At 43.3% G+C, this 19109-nt stretch overlaps 1 pseudogene; it reads right to left on the bottom strand.

The window, feature by feature from the left end:
* Positions 1 to 661: 661 nt before the first annotated feature.
* Positions 662 to 779, bottom strand: LOC126199798 (5S ribosomal RNA; annotated as a pseudogene).
* Between the last annotated feature and the right edge of the window lie 18330 nt (positions 780 to 19109).

Below are 19109 nucleotides of genomic sequence, written 5' to 3'. Positions count from 1 at the left end.
ACCGCAATTTTAACCACGATCTAACCATGTCCAGTATTTAAGAGTAATCATCGCCTACTGACAATGATTTTTGCAATTGTATGGCGTAGCACAGCAGCTGCGAATTAACAGTTGCGGTACTGAGTTGGTATTGATCGGCCGGGAAAATAAGCATATGAGATGCAGAAAAGAAACAAAGAAGTGCCCCCCCCGCCCCCCCCCCCCAATAGGGAGGACGCTTACTCCAATTTTCCCCCACCAACAGTCAATTCCTTAAATTTTTTAAGTGTTTGCACAAAATGGCTCATTTTTAGATGAGAAATGTAATTACAAGATATATTCCTCGTAAAATTCTACACAAGAAATGTCTTGTGCATATTTTAAGTGGGGACGAATAGCTTTAGAGATATGAGTTGGCATAGGGTTGTGTGAATGCATATTTTTTGCAGCTTTCGTTGCTTATAAGTGTATGAAAAAAAAGCACTCCGTCATCAGGCCACATGTGGCCCACCGGGACCATCCGACCGCCCTGTCATCCTCAGCTGAGGATGCGAAGAGGAGGGGCGTGTGGTCAGCACACCGCTCTCCCAGTCGTTATGATGATTTTCTTTGACCGGAGCCGCTACTACTCGGTCGAGTAGCTCCTCAATTGGCATCACGAGGCTGAGTGCACCCCGAAAAATGGCAACAGCGCATGGCTGCCCAGATGGTCACCCATCCAAGTGCCGGCCACGCCCGACAGCGCGTAACTTCGGTGATCTGACGGGAACCGGTGTATCCAATGCGGCAAGGCCGTTGCCGTAACTGTATGAAAATATTTCGTTTATTTTCAACTTGTGTGTTCAGTATTGATGAACTCAGCATTAGGTGCACAACAATGAAAACGGCAAGTTTCCATTCACAGTGACTGACGTAAGACGTCAGCAGCAGTGACGTATGGAAACTCTGGAGCCGTGTCTACACCGATGTTTCTCATTCGTCCTGCGCCCGGCAGCTTCGTCGTGAGGTACCAACTTTGTCATGGTACCTTCTTCTTCGGACGACACTACATTCCGCCCTATCCCCCCCCCCCCCCCCCCCTTAACCTCAGCACTGTCATCGTGTAGTGCTGTGTTACGGCGACAACGGTGGGGATATACACTACTGGCCATTAAAATTGCTACACCAAGAAGAAATGCAGACGATAAACGGGTATTCATTGGACAAATGTATTATACTAGAACTGACATGTGATTACATTTTCACGCAATTTGGGTGCATAGATCCTGAGAAATCAGTACCCAGAACAACCACCTCTGGCCGTAATAACGACCTTGATACGCCTGGGCATTGAGTCGAACAGAGCTTGGATGGCATGTGCAGGTACAGCTGCCCACGCAGCTTCACCACGATACCACAGTTCATCAAGAGTAGTGACTGGCGTATTGTGACGGGCCAGTTGCTCGGCCACCATTGACCAGTCGTTTTCAGTTGGTGAGAGATCTTGAGAATGTGCTGGCCAGGGCAGCAGTCGAACATTCTCTGTATCCAGAAAGGCCCGTAAAGGACCTGCAACATGCAGTAGTGCATTATCCTGCTGAAATGTAGGGTTTCGCAGGGATCGAATGAAGGGTAGAACCACGGGTCGTAACACATCTGAAATGCAACGTTTCTCTGTTTAAAGTGCCGTCAATGCGAACAAGAGGTGACCGAGACGTGTAACCAGTGGCACCCCATACCATCACGTTGGGTGATACGCCAGTATGGCGATGACGAATACACGCTTCCAATGTGCGTACACCGCGATGTCGCCAAACACGGATGCGACTATCAGGATGCTGTAAACAGAACCTGGATTCATCCGAAAAAATCCATTCGCGCACCCAGATTCGTCGTTGACTACACCATCGCAGGCGCTCCTGTCTGTGACGCAGCGTCAAGGGTAACCGCAGCCATGGTCTCCGAGCTGATAGTACATGCTGCTGCAAACGTCGTCGAACTGTTCGTGCAGATGGTTGTTGTCTTGCAAACGTCCCCATCTGTTGACTTAGGGATCGAGACGTGGCTGCACGATCCGTTACAGCCATGCGGATAAGATGCCTGTCATCTCGACTGCTGGTGATACGAGGGCGTTGGAATCCAGCACGGCGTTCCGTATAACCCTCCTGAACCCACCGATTCCATATTCTGCTAACAGTCAGTGGATCTCGACCAACGCGGGCAGCATTGTCGCAATACTATAAACTGCAATCGCAAGAGGCTACAATCCGACCGTTATCAAAGTCGTAAACGTGATGGTACGCATTTCTCCTCCTTACACGAGGCATCAGATCAACGTTTCACCAGGGAATGCCAGTCAACTGCTGTTTGTGTGTGAGAAATCGGTTGGAAACTTTCCTCATGTCAGCACGTTGTAGGTGTCGCCACCGGCGCCAACCTTTTGTGAATGCTCTGAAAAGCTAATCATTTGCATATCACAGCATCTTCTTCCTGTCGGTTAAATTTCGTGTCTGTAGCACGTCATCTTTGTGGTGTAGCAATTTTAATGGCCAGTAGTGTAGATGAGGAAACAGGGAGTGGAGCGACAGCCTAGCTCCCTGTCCTCACCCCCAGTATCCACCTTGCGTGTGACTGGGAACACCGACCAAAAAACTGGCCACAGGGTGCATGCCCGCATCCAGCGACGCAGATGCTTTGCTCAGGTTGGCAGGAAGTGGAACTCTTGGTGCGGCGTGATGGCTGTGCAGGGGCAACGGCTACACGATCATGGGTTCAGGCTGCAGGATGGGTGCCGATGTTGGCTATATCAGCGACAGCAGTAGTGGCGGCACATGCGGAAGCACGAAGTTGATCTCCACTGGCAGCACGCTGGGCAGAGCCAGCCGTGACAGGTGGAGAGGCGGATATGACTGCTGTTTCTTATCCCAGTGGTGTGCTGGGTCTGTGGCCAAAAGTTCCGTGGCAGAATCACAGACACAAGGGCGCTGCAGCTAGTTCTGGTGTCGTCTTTGTAGCCCAATGGAATCTTGAACGATGAGAAATGAACGTCCCGATTTGTAACGGCACCATGATCCCAAATGGCTCTGAGCACTATGGGACTCAACATCTTAGGTCATAAGTCCCCTAGAACTTAGAACTACTTAAACCTAACTAACCTAAGGACATCACACACACCCATACCCGAGGCAGGATTCGAACCTGCGACCGTAGCAGTCCCGCGGTTCCGGACTGCAGCGCCAGAACCGCTAGACCACCGCGGCCGGCCCCATGATCCCAAAGCAGTTTCTAGCCAAATACTTGAAAGAAGATTTCATTCTGTGGCTGAAACGCCGTCTGATCTGGCAGGACGAATTATTTTTACGGCGGCCACAGAAGGTGCAACAGGTTGTGGTGACGATGATCGTGTAATAGTTCTGCTGGCGACTTTCCGTCATGCGGAAAGGAGCGGTAGGAGGCAAGAAACATCTTTAAAACTTGCTCCCTTGTGTGGGAAGAACGGATTTTCTATATGTGATTTCTGAAAGTTCGAACAAATTGTTCAGCTTCACCAATAGACTGGAGGTAAAAGTTGCAGTAGTTCCACCGTGTGTGCCATTGTTGGCTCAAAACTTTTGAAAATTGGCTGACGTGAATTGTGATCGACTGTCCGAGACTAGGTTGTCGGAAAGAATTTCGGGACAAAAGATGGAAGACTGCGCTAGCTGTAGTGGTAGATGTCATGGGGACAACAAAAGGAAATTTATTGTATGCATCTACCACCAACAATCTTTGCTTGTTCCAGAATGGATCCATGAAATCAATGTGGGTGTGGTGCCGTGATCTGGATGGTAATGGCCACTGAAAGAGGTGTGGTGGTGAAGCTCATTGGTGTTCTGCACGAACCTTACAACGGCAGATCATTCGCTCAATCTGGGCGCCCATGGGCTGCCAAAGACAATGACGTTGGGCTAGTTGCTTTGTGCGGACTATGCCCCAGTGATCTTGGTGCAACAAAGACAAAGCTTCCTGACAGATTAAAACTCGAATTCGGGACCTTTGACTTTCGCGGGCAAGTGCTCTACCATCTGAGCTACCCAAGCACGACTCACGACCTGTTCTCACAGCTTTAATTCCTCCAGTACCTCGTCTCCAATCTTCCAAAATTCACAGTAGCTCTCCTGCGAACCTTGCAGAACTAGCACTCCTGGAAGAAAGGATATTGCGGGGACATGTCTTTGCCACAGCGTGGAGGATGTTTCCAAAATGAAATTTTCACTCCACAGCGGTGTGTGCGCTGATATGAAACTTCCTGGCCGATTAAAACGTTGTGCCGGACCGAGACTCGAATTCGAGACCTTTGCTTTTCGTGGGCAAGTACTCTACCATATGAGCTACCCAAACACGACCCACGACCCATCCTCACAAGTTTAATTCCGCCAGTTTTAATCTACCAGGGCCGGCCGGAGTGGCCGAGCGGTTGTAGGCGCTACAGTCTGGAACCGCGCGACCGCTACGGTCGCAGGTTCGAATCCTGCCTCGGGCTTGGATGTGTGTGATGTTCTTAGGTTTAAGTAGTTCTAAGTTCTAGGGGACTGATGACCTCAGATGTTAAGTCCCATAGTGCTCAGAGCCATTTGAACCATTTAATCTGCCAGGAAGTTTCATATCAGCGCACACTCCGCTGCAGAGTGAATATTTCATTCTGGAATCATCCACCAGGCTGTGGCAAAGCCATGTATTCACAATTTCCTTTCTTCTAGGAGTGCTAGTTCAGCAATGTTCGCAGGACAGCTTCTGTGAAGTTTGGAAGGTAGGAGACGATATACTGACGGAATTAAAGCTGTGAAGACGGATCGTGAGTCGTACTGGAGTAGCTCACATGGTAGAGCACTTGCCCGCGAAATGTAAAGGTCCCGAGTTCGAGTCTAATCTTCCAGGGAGTTTCATATCAGGGCACTGTCCGCTGCAGAGTGAAAATTTCATTCAGGAGACAAAACTTCCCGCTGGAGAGAGTGAGGAATCAGATCCCGTGCATCATTATTCTCTGTATGGAACAGCAGAACATCTAGCCTTGTGGATAGTATGTGACAATGCGAAAAATAGTAACGCACCACTGGGTGGGGAATTTCTTTCAAATGATGTGGCCACCCACGGCGGACTTAAGGCAAAATTGCCCGAAGGTCTGGGTCGGAAGCAGGCGCTGCCGCAGTTCACCGGAAATCGAGAGGAAAATTTGAAAGAATTCAAAAATCCTTAGTTTAAATCTGATAACATGATTCCTGAAACGAATCAAAGGCACTGTTTGTACCGACCGGTAACCAAGACAACAAGTCAGTATTCGAATATTATGCTGGTGTCTGTACAACAACTTGCATTGATAATTAGAGAATATCTGAATCCAACGTCGCAATTTTTGTGCTGTCCCTCGTGGGCAGACTTGACAGGATTGAACAAGGACATCAAAGACCGATGATTCATCAGCAAACAGATCTTCTGACTGCACAGGTACTTGTGGAGCTTCGTAACACCATAGGTAATGGCGAGAGCCTCTTCTTCAAGTTGATTGTAATTGCACTGCGCTTTGATAGTTTCTGAGGTGAAAGCAATGGGCTATCAGATGAACTAATTCTGTGGGAGACCACAGCTCCAATCCCATAAGAAAATGCATCCACAGCTGACACATCAGGCTTAGCTGGATCAAAATGAATCAGAAAATGGTGACTTACCAATGCTTCATTTAATTACTGAAATGCGTCCTAACACTGTTAGGACCAGACAAAGAGAACATCTTTCTGGTGCTGGTGGTACAACGGAGCACCTATTTACAGAGCAACAGCAGATCTTTAATTGCAAAGTGTAGATTAGCAGGATGAATACCCTGTGCATTTACGACATACCCTAAATACTCAAGTTCTTCATGGAAGGAAGATCACTTTTCCTTGTTACTCTTCAAGACAGCTGCAGAAAGAACTTGAAAGAAGCAATCTAAATTTGCCATATGTGCAGCAGGTGTATGACATATGATAGCAGTATCGTCCAGTTTGTACATGAAGGGACTTTTGCTGTTAACTGTTCTAAGACCCATTGAAGAGTACCAGGAGCCGAAGCGCTTCCAAATGGTAGTCTTTGAAACTGGAACAATTCCAGGTGAGTGTTGATCACAAAATATTACTTGGATTACTCGTCCAGCGGTAACTGTAAATTTGCCTCAAGCAAATCAATCATGGTTCCAGTCTGTTCATCAATTCCTCCAGTCGTACGAGAGGAAGTGGATCCATGACAGTTTTCCGGTTTACTGTGGCTTTAAAACCAGCCACTGTCGCAAACCCCCGATGGCTTTTTGAGAATGACCAGGCGGGATGCCCACTGACACGCAGAAACGGGTTTTGTCGCTGTATTGTCTTTCCATCGTTGCAGTTCCTGAGCACCTTGCTAACACGCTGAATGGAGGAAAGGCTGTTCACGAATGTTCAAATGTTTAAATGTGTGTGAAATCTTATGGGACTTAACTGCTAAGGTCATCAGTCCCTAAGCTTACATACTACTTAACCTAAATTATCCTAAGGACAAACACACACACCCATGCCCCAGGGAGGACTCCAACCTCCGCCGGGATCAGCTGCACAGTCCATGACTACAGCGCCCCAGACCACTCGGCTAATCCCGCACGGCGCTGTTCACGAAAAAATCATGGTTGCGCAGTGTCTTTAATTGTAATGTGCTCCTCAGAATTTTAGCTCTTTCTAAACCATGTCCAGACAGTTCATTGTAGTTATTACACAAGTCAGAAACATTAGTGTGAGGCACTGAAACACTGTTTTGTAACACGTTGTCTCGTGTGCACAGGTTAAAAAAAATCAAACAAGTCTAAAACAAAAATGTTACATTGTTCGTAGAACTGAGTACAAAAAATGAAACCCATTTTGTAATGTCATTAAAAGTTGAAACTTACCTGGCAGATTAAAACTGTGTGCCGGACCGAGACTCGAACTCGGGACTTTTGCCTTTCGCGGGCAAGTGCTCTACCATCTGAGCTACCCTGCGAGCTTCTGTAAAGTCTGGAAGGTAGGAGATGAGGTACTGGCAGAAGCAGAGATGTGAGGACGGGCGTGAGACGTGCTAGCTCAGATGGCGCCGGCACGGTAGTTCAGCGTGTTCGGTCAGAGAGCTGGTTGGCTTCTGTAATAAAAAGCTGAGTGGAAGGATCAACAAACGAACTTTAACGGATGTCATGTGACGTCCCCAACGACCAAACACAACGATAAAAAAAAAAAAGATGGTAGAGCACTTGCCCGCGAAAGGCAAAGGTCCCGATTTCGAGTATCGGTCCGGCACACAATTTTAATCTGCCATGAAGTTTCATATCAGCGCCCACTCCGCTGCAGAGTGAAAATCTCATTCTGGAATTATGAAAAGTTGCTGGCAAACTGCGAACGCCAAGTTCTGCTATTTCGTGTCTATTATATAGGGCAAAAGTAGGCCTCTGGAGCAGTGGGCTACCGATCCTTTTATATGTGTTTTTGTTGAGAAGGGAAACGGATGCACCCGTGTCTAGCTGAAATTTAATTGTCTTTTCAGGCACTCTTAATTCGACAAAAAGATTGTTCTTCTGTCCGTGTACTACAGTAAAAGATTTCTGCGACACGGGAATGCGAGCGTTCTCTTGCGCCAGCTCTAAGGGTAGTGCCGACACGACATGCACCTCCTGAAAGCTTTGCTGAAGGCGTCTGCCAGATCTGTACTCGCCCTGGCTGCCTTGTAAACGTACTGACTGTATGTGACCTTGCCTACCACACTGGAAACACTTTGTGTCACGGCAGGAATAAGCTGTTCTGTCACGTCTGGAGCGGCACTGAGGACCCGCCTTCCTCGCCCTAATCTGTAGTACACCTCGAGTACCACGAGACTGGAAGTTTTTACCTTGACGTTTACTGTGAACCTAAGCGCTGTGTCTTGTGCACTGTTAACAAGAGAAACAGACGTGACAACAAAAACAACTTCAGCTGTGACTACAACATTTCGAGACTCCACAATAAGCCGGCCGGTGTGGCCGTTCGGTTAAAGGCGCTTCAGTCTGGAACCGCGTGATCGCTACGGTCGCAGGTTCGAATCCTGCCTCGGTCATGGATGTGTGTGATGTCCTTAGGTTAGTTAGGTTTAAGTAGTTCTAAGTTCTAGGGGACTGATGACCACAGATGTTAAGTCCCATAGTGCTCAGAGCCAACTCCACAATAGACAAAATCCATCTCAGGTCGGGGTCTGGCAATTTTAGAATCGCTCCGTACCTGTAATGTTGTAGGCCGTAAGGAGGGCTTCCACATGTGCGTCATATTCAGAGTAATCCTCTTCGTTACTACACCACTGGCCATTAAAATTGCTACACATCGAAGATGACGTGCTACAGACACGAAATTTAACCAACAGGAAGAAGATGCTGTGATATGCAAATGATTAGCTTTTCAGAGGATTCGCACAAGGTTGGCGCCGGTGGCGACACCTACAACGTGCTGACATGAGGAAAGTTTCCAACCTATTTCTCATACACAAACAGCAGTTGACCGGCGTTGGCTGGTGAAACGTAGTTTTGGTGCCTCGTGTAAGGAGGAGAAATGCGTACCGTCACGTTTCCGACTTTGATAAAGGTAGGATTGTATCCTATCGCGATTGCGGTTTATAGTATCGCGACATTGCTGCTCGCGTTGGTCGAGATCCAATGACTGTTAGCAGAATATGGAATCAGTGGGTTCAGGAGGGTAATACGGAACGCCGTGCTGGACCCCAACGGCCTCGTATTACTACCAGTCGAGATGACAGGCATCTTATCCGCATGGGTGTAACGGATCGTGCAGCCACGTCTCGATCCCTGAGTCAACAGATGGGGACGTTTGCAAGACAACAACCATCTGCACGAACAATTCGACGACGTTTGCAGCAGCATGGACTATCGGCTCGGAGACCATGGCTTCGGTTACCCTTGTCGCTGCATCACAGACAGGAGCGCCTGCTGTGGTGTACTGGCCAGCCGGAGTGGCCGAGCGGTTCTAGGCGCTTCAGTCCGGAACCGCGAGGCCGCAGCGGTCGCATGTTCGAATCCTGCCTCGGGCATGGGTGTGTGTGATGTCCTTAGGTTAGTTAGGTTTAAATCGTTCTAAGTTCTAGGGAAATGATGACCTCAGCAGTTAAGTCCCATAGTGCTCAGAGCTATTTGAACCATTTTTTGAACTGTCGTCTCTCTGTCTGTCTCTCTCTCTCTAAAATGGCAATTTCTTGACAGTCCGACCAAACTGCTAAGAACAGGACGTTGAAATTTGGAGGGGGTGCTCGTCTTATACTGCAGGTGTCGTTTAAGAAGATTCAAATGGTTCAAGTGTCTCTGAGCACTATGGGACTTAACATCCGAGGTCATCAGTCCCTTAGTACTTAGAACTAACCTAAGGACACCACACACATCCATGCCCGAGGCAGGATTCGATTCTGCGACCGTAGCGGTCTCGCGGTTCCAGATTGAAGCACACTATGGAAACTGTCAAAACAAGCACCAGTTTCCCCTATTTCACCTCTTTAGGCGTGCAGTTCCGATTAGTTCATTCTTAAAGGATGCCTACAGTATAAAACAACACCCTCTCCAAATTTGAAGTTCCTATCCTTAGAAGTTTGGATTGGGCGATGATGAGTAAGTGAATCAGTCAGACCCTACTTTATCCCTTCAGGGATTGAATTTCGAAAAACACTGAAACTCGTGCTTTTATTTCTGAGAAGTCAAATACAAATTTTTATAGATTTAGCTTTAAAAATGCTTTCATAATGAAATATTTTCGTAAAACCTTTCATTCTGTATGACTTGCCGCAGTGTTTACACCGGTTCCAGTCAAATCACCGAAGTTACACGCTGTCGGGTTTGGCTAGAACTTGGATGGCTCACCGCCCTAGTCTGCCAAGCGCTGTTCGCAACCGGGGTGCACTCAGCCCTTCTGAGGCCAATTGAGGAGCGACTTGACTGAGAAGTAGCGGCGCCGGCCACGAAAACTGACAACGGCCGGGAGATCGGTGTGCTGACCACGTGCCCCTCCAAATCCGCATCCAGTGACGCCTATAGTCTGAGGATGACACGGCGGTCGGTCAGTACCGTTGTGGTCTTCCGAGACCTGCTCGGACGAAGAGTTTTTTCATCCTCTATTTCACATCCTAAGGCACTGAATTTCCAAAAACACTGAAACCAGTATTTTTTATTTCCAACCGAGAAGTCAAATACCAATTTTCATAGAAGCATTAAAAATGCTTCAGTAGTTCGTTATCAATGGTTTATTTAAAAAGAAAAACTTTCACCCATTTGTTCAACCGCTTAGGGATTGAATTTCCAAAAATTGTGAAATACGCGTTTTTTCATTTCTCATCAAGAAGCCAAACAACAGTTTTCGTAGTTCTAGCTTAGGACGGGCGATGATGAGGCAGTCAGTCAGCACATTTCATTTCCTGCACAAGCTACCTTATCGCCCATTGCAATTCTCGTAGCCAGAGTCCAAGGTTTTGTTGATCATGCCTTTTGCGTTCTTGTGGCGATATTTGCAATGAAACTTTCAACCCATAGGTGACATTCCTGTATATCTAACCGACAAGGAAATACCAGTTTTTATAGATTTAGCTTTAAAAATTTTTTAATATAACGAAATATTTTCTTAAAACTTTTCTTCCCATTTTTCACAACCTTAGCGACTGTTGTATCTAACAGACAAGGAAAATACAAATTTTCATACATGTAACTTCAAAAATCCTTTCATAATGAAATATTTCTGATGTAACTTCAAATGTCCTTCCATAATGAAATATTTCTATGACCACTTTCATTCCCTATTTCACCACCATAGATGTTGACTTTCCAGTCAGAGAAATATACATTTTTTTATTTCTGAGATGTCAGTTTTAATAGATTTATCTTTGAAAAAGCTTTCATAATGAAATAATTTCATAAAATTTTTCATCCGCTATTTCACTCCCTTGTGGGTTGAATATCGAAAAACATTGAGACCTGTATTTTTTTTTTATTTCATCTGAGGAATAAAATACCAATTTTCACAGATTTTTGCCTTAAAATGCTTTAGTAGTCCTTTAATAATGATTTATTTTCAAAAAGAGTCTTTCGCCCACTATGTTACCCCTTATTGATTGAATTTCCAAAAATGCTGTGACATTAATAGTTCAAATAAAACAATTTATCTGCCAGTCACTTTTTATTTTCTTCCTCGACCCATCTTCAGGTGGAAAACAGCGATGTCTTGTTACATGTGTACCTGCTGGATGCAGCTGTTTGTCTGTTTTGGTTTCATTTTGCTACAAAAGGTATAACGGGCACTTCTTATCGTCGTATGACACTAAGGTTATACATTTGAAATGGCGATAGATTTCTTTACAATCTGTTCCGGTGTACAGAACTCTCTAGTTTGTCATAAGTGAACATTTTTGACTTGATTTTTGACACAGAAACACAAACCACTAACGTAAACACATCACAGGTTGCAGCGATTAAAGATGTGGTATTTTGCCTCAGAGATCATTCATAGCTAGTTTATATTGTGGATCACAGATACATGTAGCAATTGTGAAATTATTCCTTTCTTCACATCTTGATAAAAGTATTACATTGCAGAGTATATGACAGTAGCGTAAAATAATATAGATAAACTAAGTATATATACAGGGTATTCCTTAGGTTATTTGGAACAAAAATGTAATGGGATCAAACCCACAATTAAGGAGCTACAGTAACTGAAAATCTCAGGAAAATGGCAGAAAAAACGTTTATTGTAGGATTTCACTATCAAAAATGCACAAAATAATTTAAACAATTTTGTAGAAATCTCTTGTCTTCAGGGAGGACTTAAAGTAAGTGTTCAAAATTTCCTCCCTGCATTTGAAGGCAAAGATACGCACGGAAGTGAACCGCGCGAGTAGCATTTCGTAATTTCCCATGCTTGTTCCTTATTGACGCTGCGGTATCGAAAATGCGTTGTATCAATTCTTCTCGTGTTTCCACCTTAACTTCGTACACGATGTCTTTCAACCACCTCTGCAGTAATGCAGGGTTGTTAATTCTGGTGATTTGGCAGGCTAGTTGATAGGGCCCCCGCGACCTATTCATCGATGTGGGAATCACTGATTAAGATAAGCTGTTACCACATGGTGTGCAGGTGCCCCGTCATGTTGGACGTGCATGGGGCGTCTTGTTTCCAGAGGAACATCTTCAAGAAGCTGCGGTAAGTCTTCTCGTAAAAAGTTACCGTACATCTGACCATTTAAATTTCCCGAGGAAATAAACGTCCCCGGTAACTGGTCACACACACCACCACACCAGACATTGACACTGAATCTGCGTTGAATTTGAGATACTACAGTGGCATGGGGATTTTCGTCTGCCCAGACATGCATGTTATGCATGTTGTTGATGGCATCTCTTGTAAAGGTTGCCTCATCACTGAACATTATGAAGCGATAAAGCTGCTGATTTCTATTTAACCAGTTACAAAAGTGCAGACGATTGGTACATTCATGTGGCTCTAAATGGTGAACTCTCTGCACATGAAAAGGATGCAGTCCATTCTCTTAAGAGCCCTATGTACCTTAGATTGTGAAACGTTCAATCGGGTAGCTAGGCGTCTTGTACTTGAACGACGACTGCGCTCTACTGGATTAAGAATCTTTCCCTTTTCTTGAACGTTACGATGTCTTTCGGATTGAATACGAATACTGGGAAGAGTACCAGTTTCTAGCAATGTTCGATATGTTCCACTAAATGGTTTGGCTCTCAGAATCCTACGATTAGGGTACCGACGGTGATATTCGGCAACAGCGGTTTTTGCATCACCATCACAGAAGCCCAAAATGTACACCATCTCTCCATACTCCTGCGATGAAAACTTGTACGAGATCGCAAAGTGTACTGTACACAGGAGACAAAACAGTAAAGAATGGCCGGCCGAAGTGGCCGTGCGGTTAAAGGCACTGCAGTCTGAAACCGCAAGACCGCTACGGTTGCAGGTTCGAATCCTGCCTCGGGCATGGATGTTTGTGATGTCCTTAGGTTAGTTAGGTTTAACTAGTTCTAAGTTCTAGGGGACTAATGACCTCAGCAGTTGAGTCCCATAGTGCTCAGAGCCATTTGAACCATTTTTGAGTAAAGAATGACTGCAGTGTGAATAATGTGGTTGTTAGGCAAACGTACCACTCGCTGCACTTGTCTACCTAAGACTGATCGTGTGTCCTGTGAACACAAGTGTAGCGCTCCATACACCGTGGCATGTTTCGGAGCTCTGTTGTAGCTCCTTAATTGATCACATTATTGTATTTGCATTTTTTGTTCCAAAAAATCTAAGGAAAAATCTCCAGCAACCGGGGAAAAACCTCGTGACTCACCCTATCTATATATATTTGCAGGCTTAGTAGGAACACACTGTTTCTCTACTACAGTGCTTTGGGATTTTTTAAAATTTATTAGCACCTCACTCAGGAAACTCATTGTCGCTGCCTCGGCTTTTTCATGTAGTGTGTTCTGTCCATGTTTTCTGCTGCGAATGAAAATTTCCAGCTCATCATAAAGGTTGAGTCTGTGGTCTTGGTTCATTGTGAGAAGTATTATGAGATTGTCCTCTATATTATCAAAGGAATGTCTTGTGTTCTGAGTGTGTGTAGCTATGGCTGATTTATTGGATGTGTTGAATCTAAGTGAATTAATGTGTTCTTTGAATCTAGTTCAAAACTTTTGGTTGGACTGACCTATTCTGTACATATTGTACAGAGAATAGATTGCATTTTATCTTGTATACACCTGAGTTGGAGAATTTACCGTCGTCTGGCATTCTATTACCTAACTTATTATTTGTGAGAAAGCAACTCTTACCCTGTATGATCTCAACACATTAGCAATTTTTTGTGAAACAGTACCAAAATAGGGAACGCATACTGTCTGGTGTCTGTCTGTTTGTTGTTATTATTTATGTTTCTGTCTACTCCTTTCTTAATTTACTAAGGTGTTTCCCTATGAGTGTAGGTTGAAAATCATTTGCGGCCTTTATCTGCTTGATGACATCAATTTCATTTTGCAGCGTTTACGTACTTAATAGCGTTGTGTGGCCTTTGTGCAACATGAATCTGTAGACCCCTAATTTGTGTGTGGGTGGGTCGCATGAAAAAGCGTGGATATTTACATTTGTAATTGTGGGTTTTCTGTAAATACTAAGCACACGTACGTTGTTTTTTCTCGTGGTGATGAGGTCCAAAAAGTTTACTGAGTTCTGACTTTCATATTCACAAGCGAACTGAATGTTCTTGTGCAAGTTGTTGAATGCCTGAATTGTTATCTCAAAAAGCAAACAAAATTTTGAGGCAATAATGCAAACACGAGCAGAACACACTAAATGAAGAAGCTGAGTCAGTGTCAATGAGCTTCTTTAAGAGGTTTGCAGGTGTACTTTATAGCTCTTTCTGCCTGAGTCAGTTGTAAATAAATTTAAAAAATTCCAAAGCTCTGTAGAGAAACAATACGTTCCTACTAAGCCTGGAAATTTGCACACACACACACACACACACACACACACACACACACACACACACACACACACACACACACACACATATATATGATTTTATGTTACTATCGTATTCTTTGCAATGTAATGCTTTTAACAAGATGTAAAGAAGTGAATAATTTCACAATTGCTATATGTATCTGTGATCCTCAATTTAAACTAGCTATGAATGATCTCTAAGGCAAAGTACCACATCTTTAATCGCTACGATCTCTGATGTGTTTATATAAGTGGTTCGTGTTTCTGTGTGGAAAATCAGGTCAAAAACTGCTGAGTTCAGTACACCGGAACAGATTGTAAGTAACTCCATCACTAACTAAAATTATAATTTTAGTGCCATATGACGATAACAAGTGCCTGTTATACTTTTTGTAGCAAAATGAAACCAAAATAAACAACCAGCTGCAACCAGCAGGTACACATGTAACAAGATATCGCTGTTTTCACCTGAAGATTAGAGTATAAACTCTTGAAATGCGTCGTGGGACAAAAAATGACTGACACAGATATGTTGTTTTATTTGAAATTTTATTGCCAACACAGTCACAATTTACTTAAAACAACCGCCCGACATGGCCGATATAAGGTTATGCTGAAACCTGCATTTTTTATTTTCTCACTAAGAAACCAAATAATTATTTTCGTAATTCTAGCTTCATAATTGCCCTAAAAAGACATATTTTCAAAAAGCTTTCCATCCCATATTTCACTCCGTCAGGGTTGAATTTCGAAAACAGTGATACATTTTTTTAATTTCCAACTGAGATACCATATACTAATTTTCAAAGATGTAGCTCTAAAAATGTTTTCGCTATTAGATATTTTCATAAAACATTTCCAAAACCTGTGGAACAGGTACTTTTTATATCTTACAGGGAAGACAAACAAAAAATTTCATAATTTAGCTTCAAAAATGCTTACACAATGAAATATTTTCACAAAAATTTTCATCCATTACTTCATCCCCATAACGGTTGAATTTCCAAAAACGTTGAAAAAGTATTTCCTTTATTTCTAACCGAGAAGCCAAGTGCAAATTTTATTAGGTTTAACTTTAAAACGCTTTCACAATGACATGTTTTAATTAAAATTTTGACTCACTATTGATCCCCCTTATGGGTCGAATTTCCAAAAATAGTTGAACATATGTTTATTTACTTCCAACAAAGTGATCAAATACCTATTTATAGATATAGCTTTAAAAGTGCTTTAGTGATGCTTTAATAATGATTTATTTTTTAAAAGAAACTTTAGATTACTATTTTATCCCTGCAGCGGTTGAATTTCCAAAAACCCAAAACTGGTGTTAGCTCGCGTTTATTTCTGACCGAGAAACCAAATTTCGTAGTTCTATCTTCAAAGTTGCCTTAACGGCGCTTTTTTTTTCAAATACTTTTAATCCCCTACTTCACACCCTTAGGGATGGGATTTCGAACAAACGATGCGTACAGTACGTCTTCCCCAATTGTCAAGTTTCTGTCCTTAGTGGTTTAGGGTGAGTGATGATGATTCAGTGAATCAGTCCTGCTCTACTTTACCCCCTTAGAGGTTGTATTTCCAAAAATTCTGAAACACATTTTTTAAATTTGTAGCTGAGAAGTGAATTACCAGTTTTCATTGATGCCACTTTGAAAATACTTCAATTGTTCTTTAATAATAATTTATTCTCAAAAACAATTTTCACGCACTGTTCCACCCCCATAGACGTTAAATTTCCTAAAATGCTGAAAAATTTCTGATCAAGCTACCAAACAACAATTTGCGTAGTTCTAGTTTCAAAATTGCCTTAAAATCGAAATCGAAAATTATGCCAAACTTTCCAAACTCTAGGCAACTGGATTTTTAATTTTCCGGATAGAATGTCTCGAAAACCGGTTATCTTGCTTAAAACGTGTATATGCGCTCCTCTGAGTAAAATTTCCCCATAAATTTTTGTCGTAATAGATATCTTCAAAAAAGAAACCGCTTTGCTTAAAAATAAAAAAAGGTAAAAAAATTAATTAAGGGGTGGGTAGGGGAATGTTTACCGGCTAGGGGAGGGAAGCTATCTGTTTTTTATTACTATATCCCTTGTAAGTGTTTCCTCGAAGTTTCAAAACTTTATAAATCATTTCCCCCTTTTTTCCTATTTTGCCTGTGATGAAACGTGTATATCGAATAATATATTCAGTTTAACTATCTGCACCTCTTTCTTATGGTTTTAAAGTTTCAGTGTGAAGTAATTAACGTTCTATTGTGGCACGCGGGATGTTGCTAAAAGTGAGGGTAGTTAAACTGGTTTGAAACAAATAATAACTTCGGTAATAGATCGTAGTCAGTAAACAGCCACTAACTTTGATCAGTTGAACCTTTCACTGTCATCTTCCTCACAATTACCTGAAAAAGAAAGTATAACATTAAATCTTAAGATGAAGAGTAGAGGGGCGGCATGTAACACACCAGTCAGTCCTGTTGTAGAAGAATGAGATTTTCACTCTGCAGCGGAGTGTGCGCTGATATGAAACTTCCTGGTAGATTAAAACTGTGTGCCGGGCCGAGACACGAACTCGGGACCTTTGCCTTTCGCGGGCAAGTGCTCTACCGTCTTTCTTTTTTTAATCTCATTTTGTTCTAAATTGTTCGTTGTGTATGTTCGGGGCGGACGTCCCAGGACACCCGTTCAGGTTGTTCGTTGAGCAGTTCACTCAGTTTTTTTGTTACAGAGGGTAGCAAACCCTCTGACCGAACACGCGGAGCTACCGTGCCGGCTTTTAAAAAATCAAAAGGCTCTGAGCACTATGGGACTTAACATCAATGGTCATCAGTCCCCTAGAACTTAGAACTGCGTAAACCTAACTAACCTAAGGACATCACACAACACCCAGTCATCACGAGGTAGAGAAAATCCCTGACCCCGCCGGGAATCGAACTCGGGAACCCGGGCGCGGACGCGAGAACGCTACCGCACGACCACGAGCTGCGGACGTGAAGGCAGCAGAGGATCAAGTAGGTAAAAAGACGACGGCTAGTGGAAATCCTTGTGTAACAGAAGAGATACTGAATTTAATTGATGAAAGGAGAAAATACAAAAATGCAGCAAGTGAAGCAGGCAAAAAGGAATACAAATGTCTCAAAAATGAGATCGACAGGAAGTGCAAAATGGCTAAGCAGGGATGGCTAGAGGACAAATGTAAGGGTGTAGAGGCTTATCTCATGAGGGGTAAGATAGATACTGCCTACAGGAAAATTAAAGAGACCTTTGGAGAAAAGAGAACCACTTGCATGAATATCAAGAGCTCAGATGGAAACCCAGTTCTAAGCAAAGAAGGGAAAGCAGAAAGGTGGAAGGAGTATATAGAGGGTCTATACAGGGGCGATGTTCTTGAGGAGGTAGATGAAGATGAAATGGGAGATTTGATACTGCATGAAGAGCTTGACAGAGCACTGAAAGACCTAAGTCGAAACAAGGCCCCGGGAGTAGACAACATTCCATTAGAACTACTGACAGCCTTGGGAGAGCCAGTCCTGACAAAACTCTACCATCTGGTGAGCAAGATGTATGAGACAGGTGAAATACCCTCAGATTTCAAGAAGAATATAGTAATTTCAATCCCAAAGAAAGCAGGTGCTGGCAGATGTGAAAATTACCGAACAATCAGTTTAATAAATCACGGATGAAAAATACTAACACGAATTCTTTACACACGAATGGAAAAACTGGTAGAAGCCGAACTCGGGGAAGATCAGTTTGGATTCCGTAGAAATGTTGGAACACGTGAGGCAATACTGACCCTACGACTTATCTTAGAAGGAAGATTAAGGAAAGGCAAACCTACGTTTCTAGCATTTGTAGACTTAGAGAAAGCTTTTGACAATGTTGACTGGAATACTCTCTTTCAAATTATGAAGGTGGCAGGGGTTAAATACAGGGAGCGAAAGGATATTTACAATTTGAACAGAAAGCAGATGGCAGTTATAAAGAGTCGAGGGACATGAAAGGGAAGCAGTGGTTAGGAAGGGAGTGAGACAGGGTTGTAGCCTCTCCCCGATGCTATTCAATCTGTATATTGAGCAAGCAGTAAAGGAAACGAAAGAACAGTTCGGAGTAGGTATTAAAGTCCATGGAGAAGAAATAAAAACTTTGAGGTTCGCTGATGACATTGTAATTCTGTCAGAGACAGCAACGGACTTAGAAGAGCAGTTGAACGGAATGGACAGTGTTTTGAAAGGAGGGTATAAGATGAACATCAACAAAAGCAAAACGAGGATAATGGAATGTAGTCGAATTAAGTCGGGTGATGCTGAGGGAATTAGATTAGGAAATGAGACACTTAAAGAAGTAAAGGAGTTTTGCTATTTGGGGAGCAAAATAACTGATGATGGTTGAAGTAGAGAGGATATAAAATGTAGACTGGCAATGGCAAGGAAAATGTTACTGAAGAAGAGAAATTTGTTTACATCAGTATAGATGTCAGTGTCAGGAAGTCGTTTCTGAAAGTATTTGTATGGAGTGTAGCCATGTATGGAAGTGAAACATGGACGATAAATAGTTTTGACAAGAAGAGAATAGAAGCTTTCGAAATGTGGTGCTACAGAAGAATGCTGAAGATTAGA

The sequence above is a fragment of the Schistocerca nitens genome, chromosome 8 (genome assembly GCF_023898315.1).
Source record: "Schistocerca nitens isolate TAMUIC-IGC-003100 chromosome 8, iqSchNite1.1, whole genome shotgun sequence".
Classification (NCBI taxonomy): Eukaryota; Metazoa; Arthropoda; class Insecta; order Orthoptera; family Acrididae; genus Schistocerca; species Schistocerca nitens.
The sequence above is the reverse complement of the archived record's forward strand: the minus strand, read 5'-3'. Positions and strand labels throughout refer to the sequence as shown.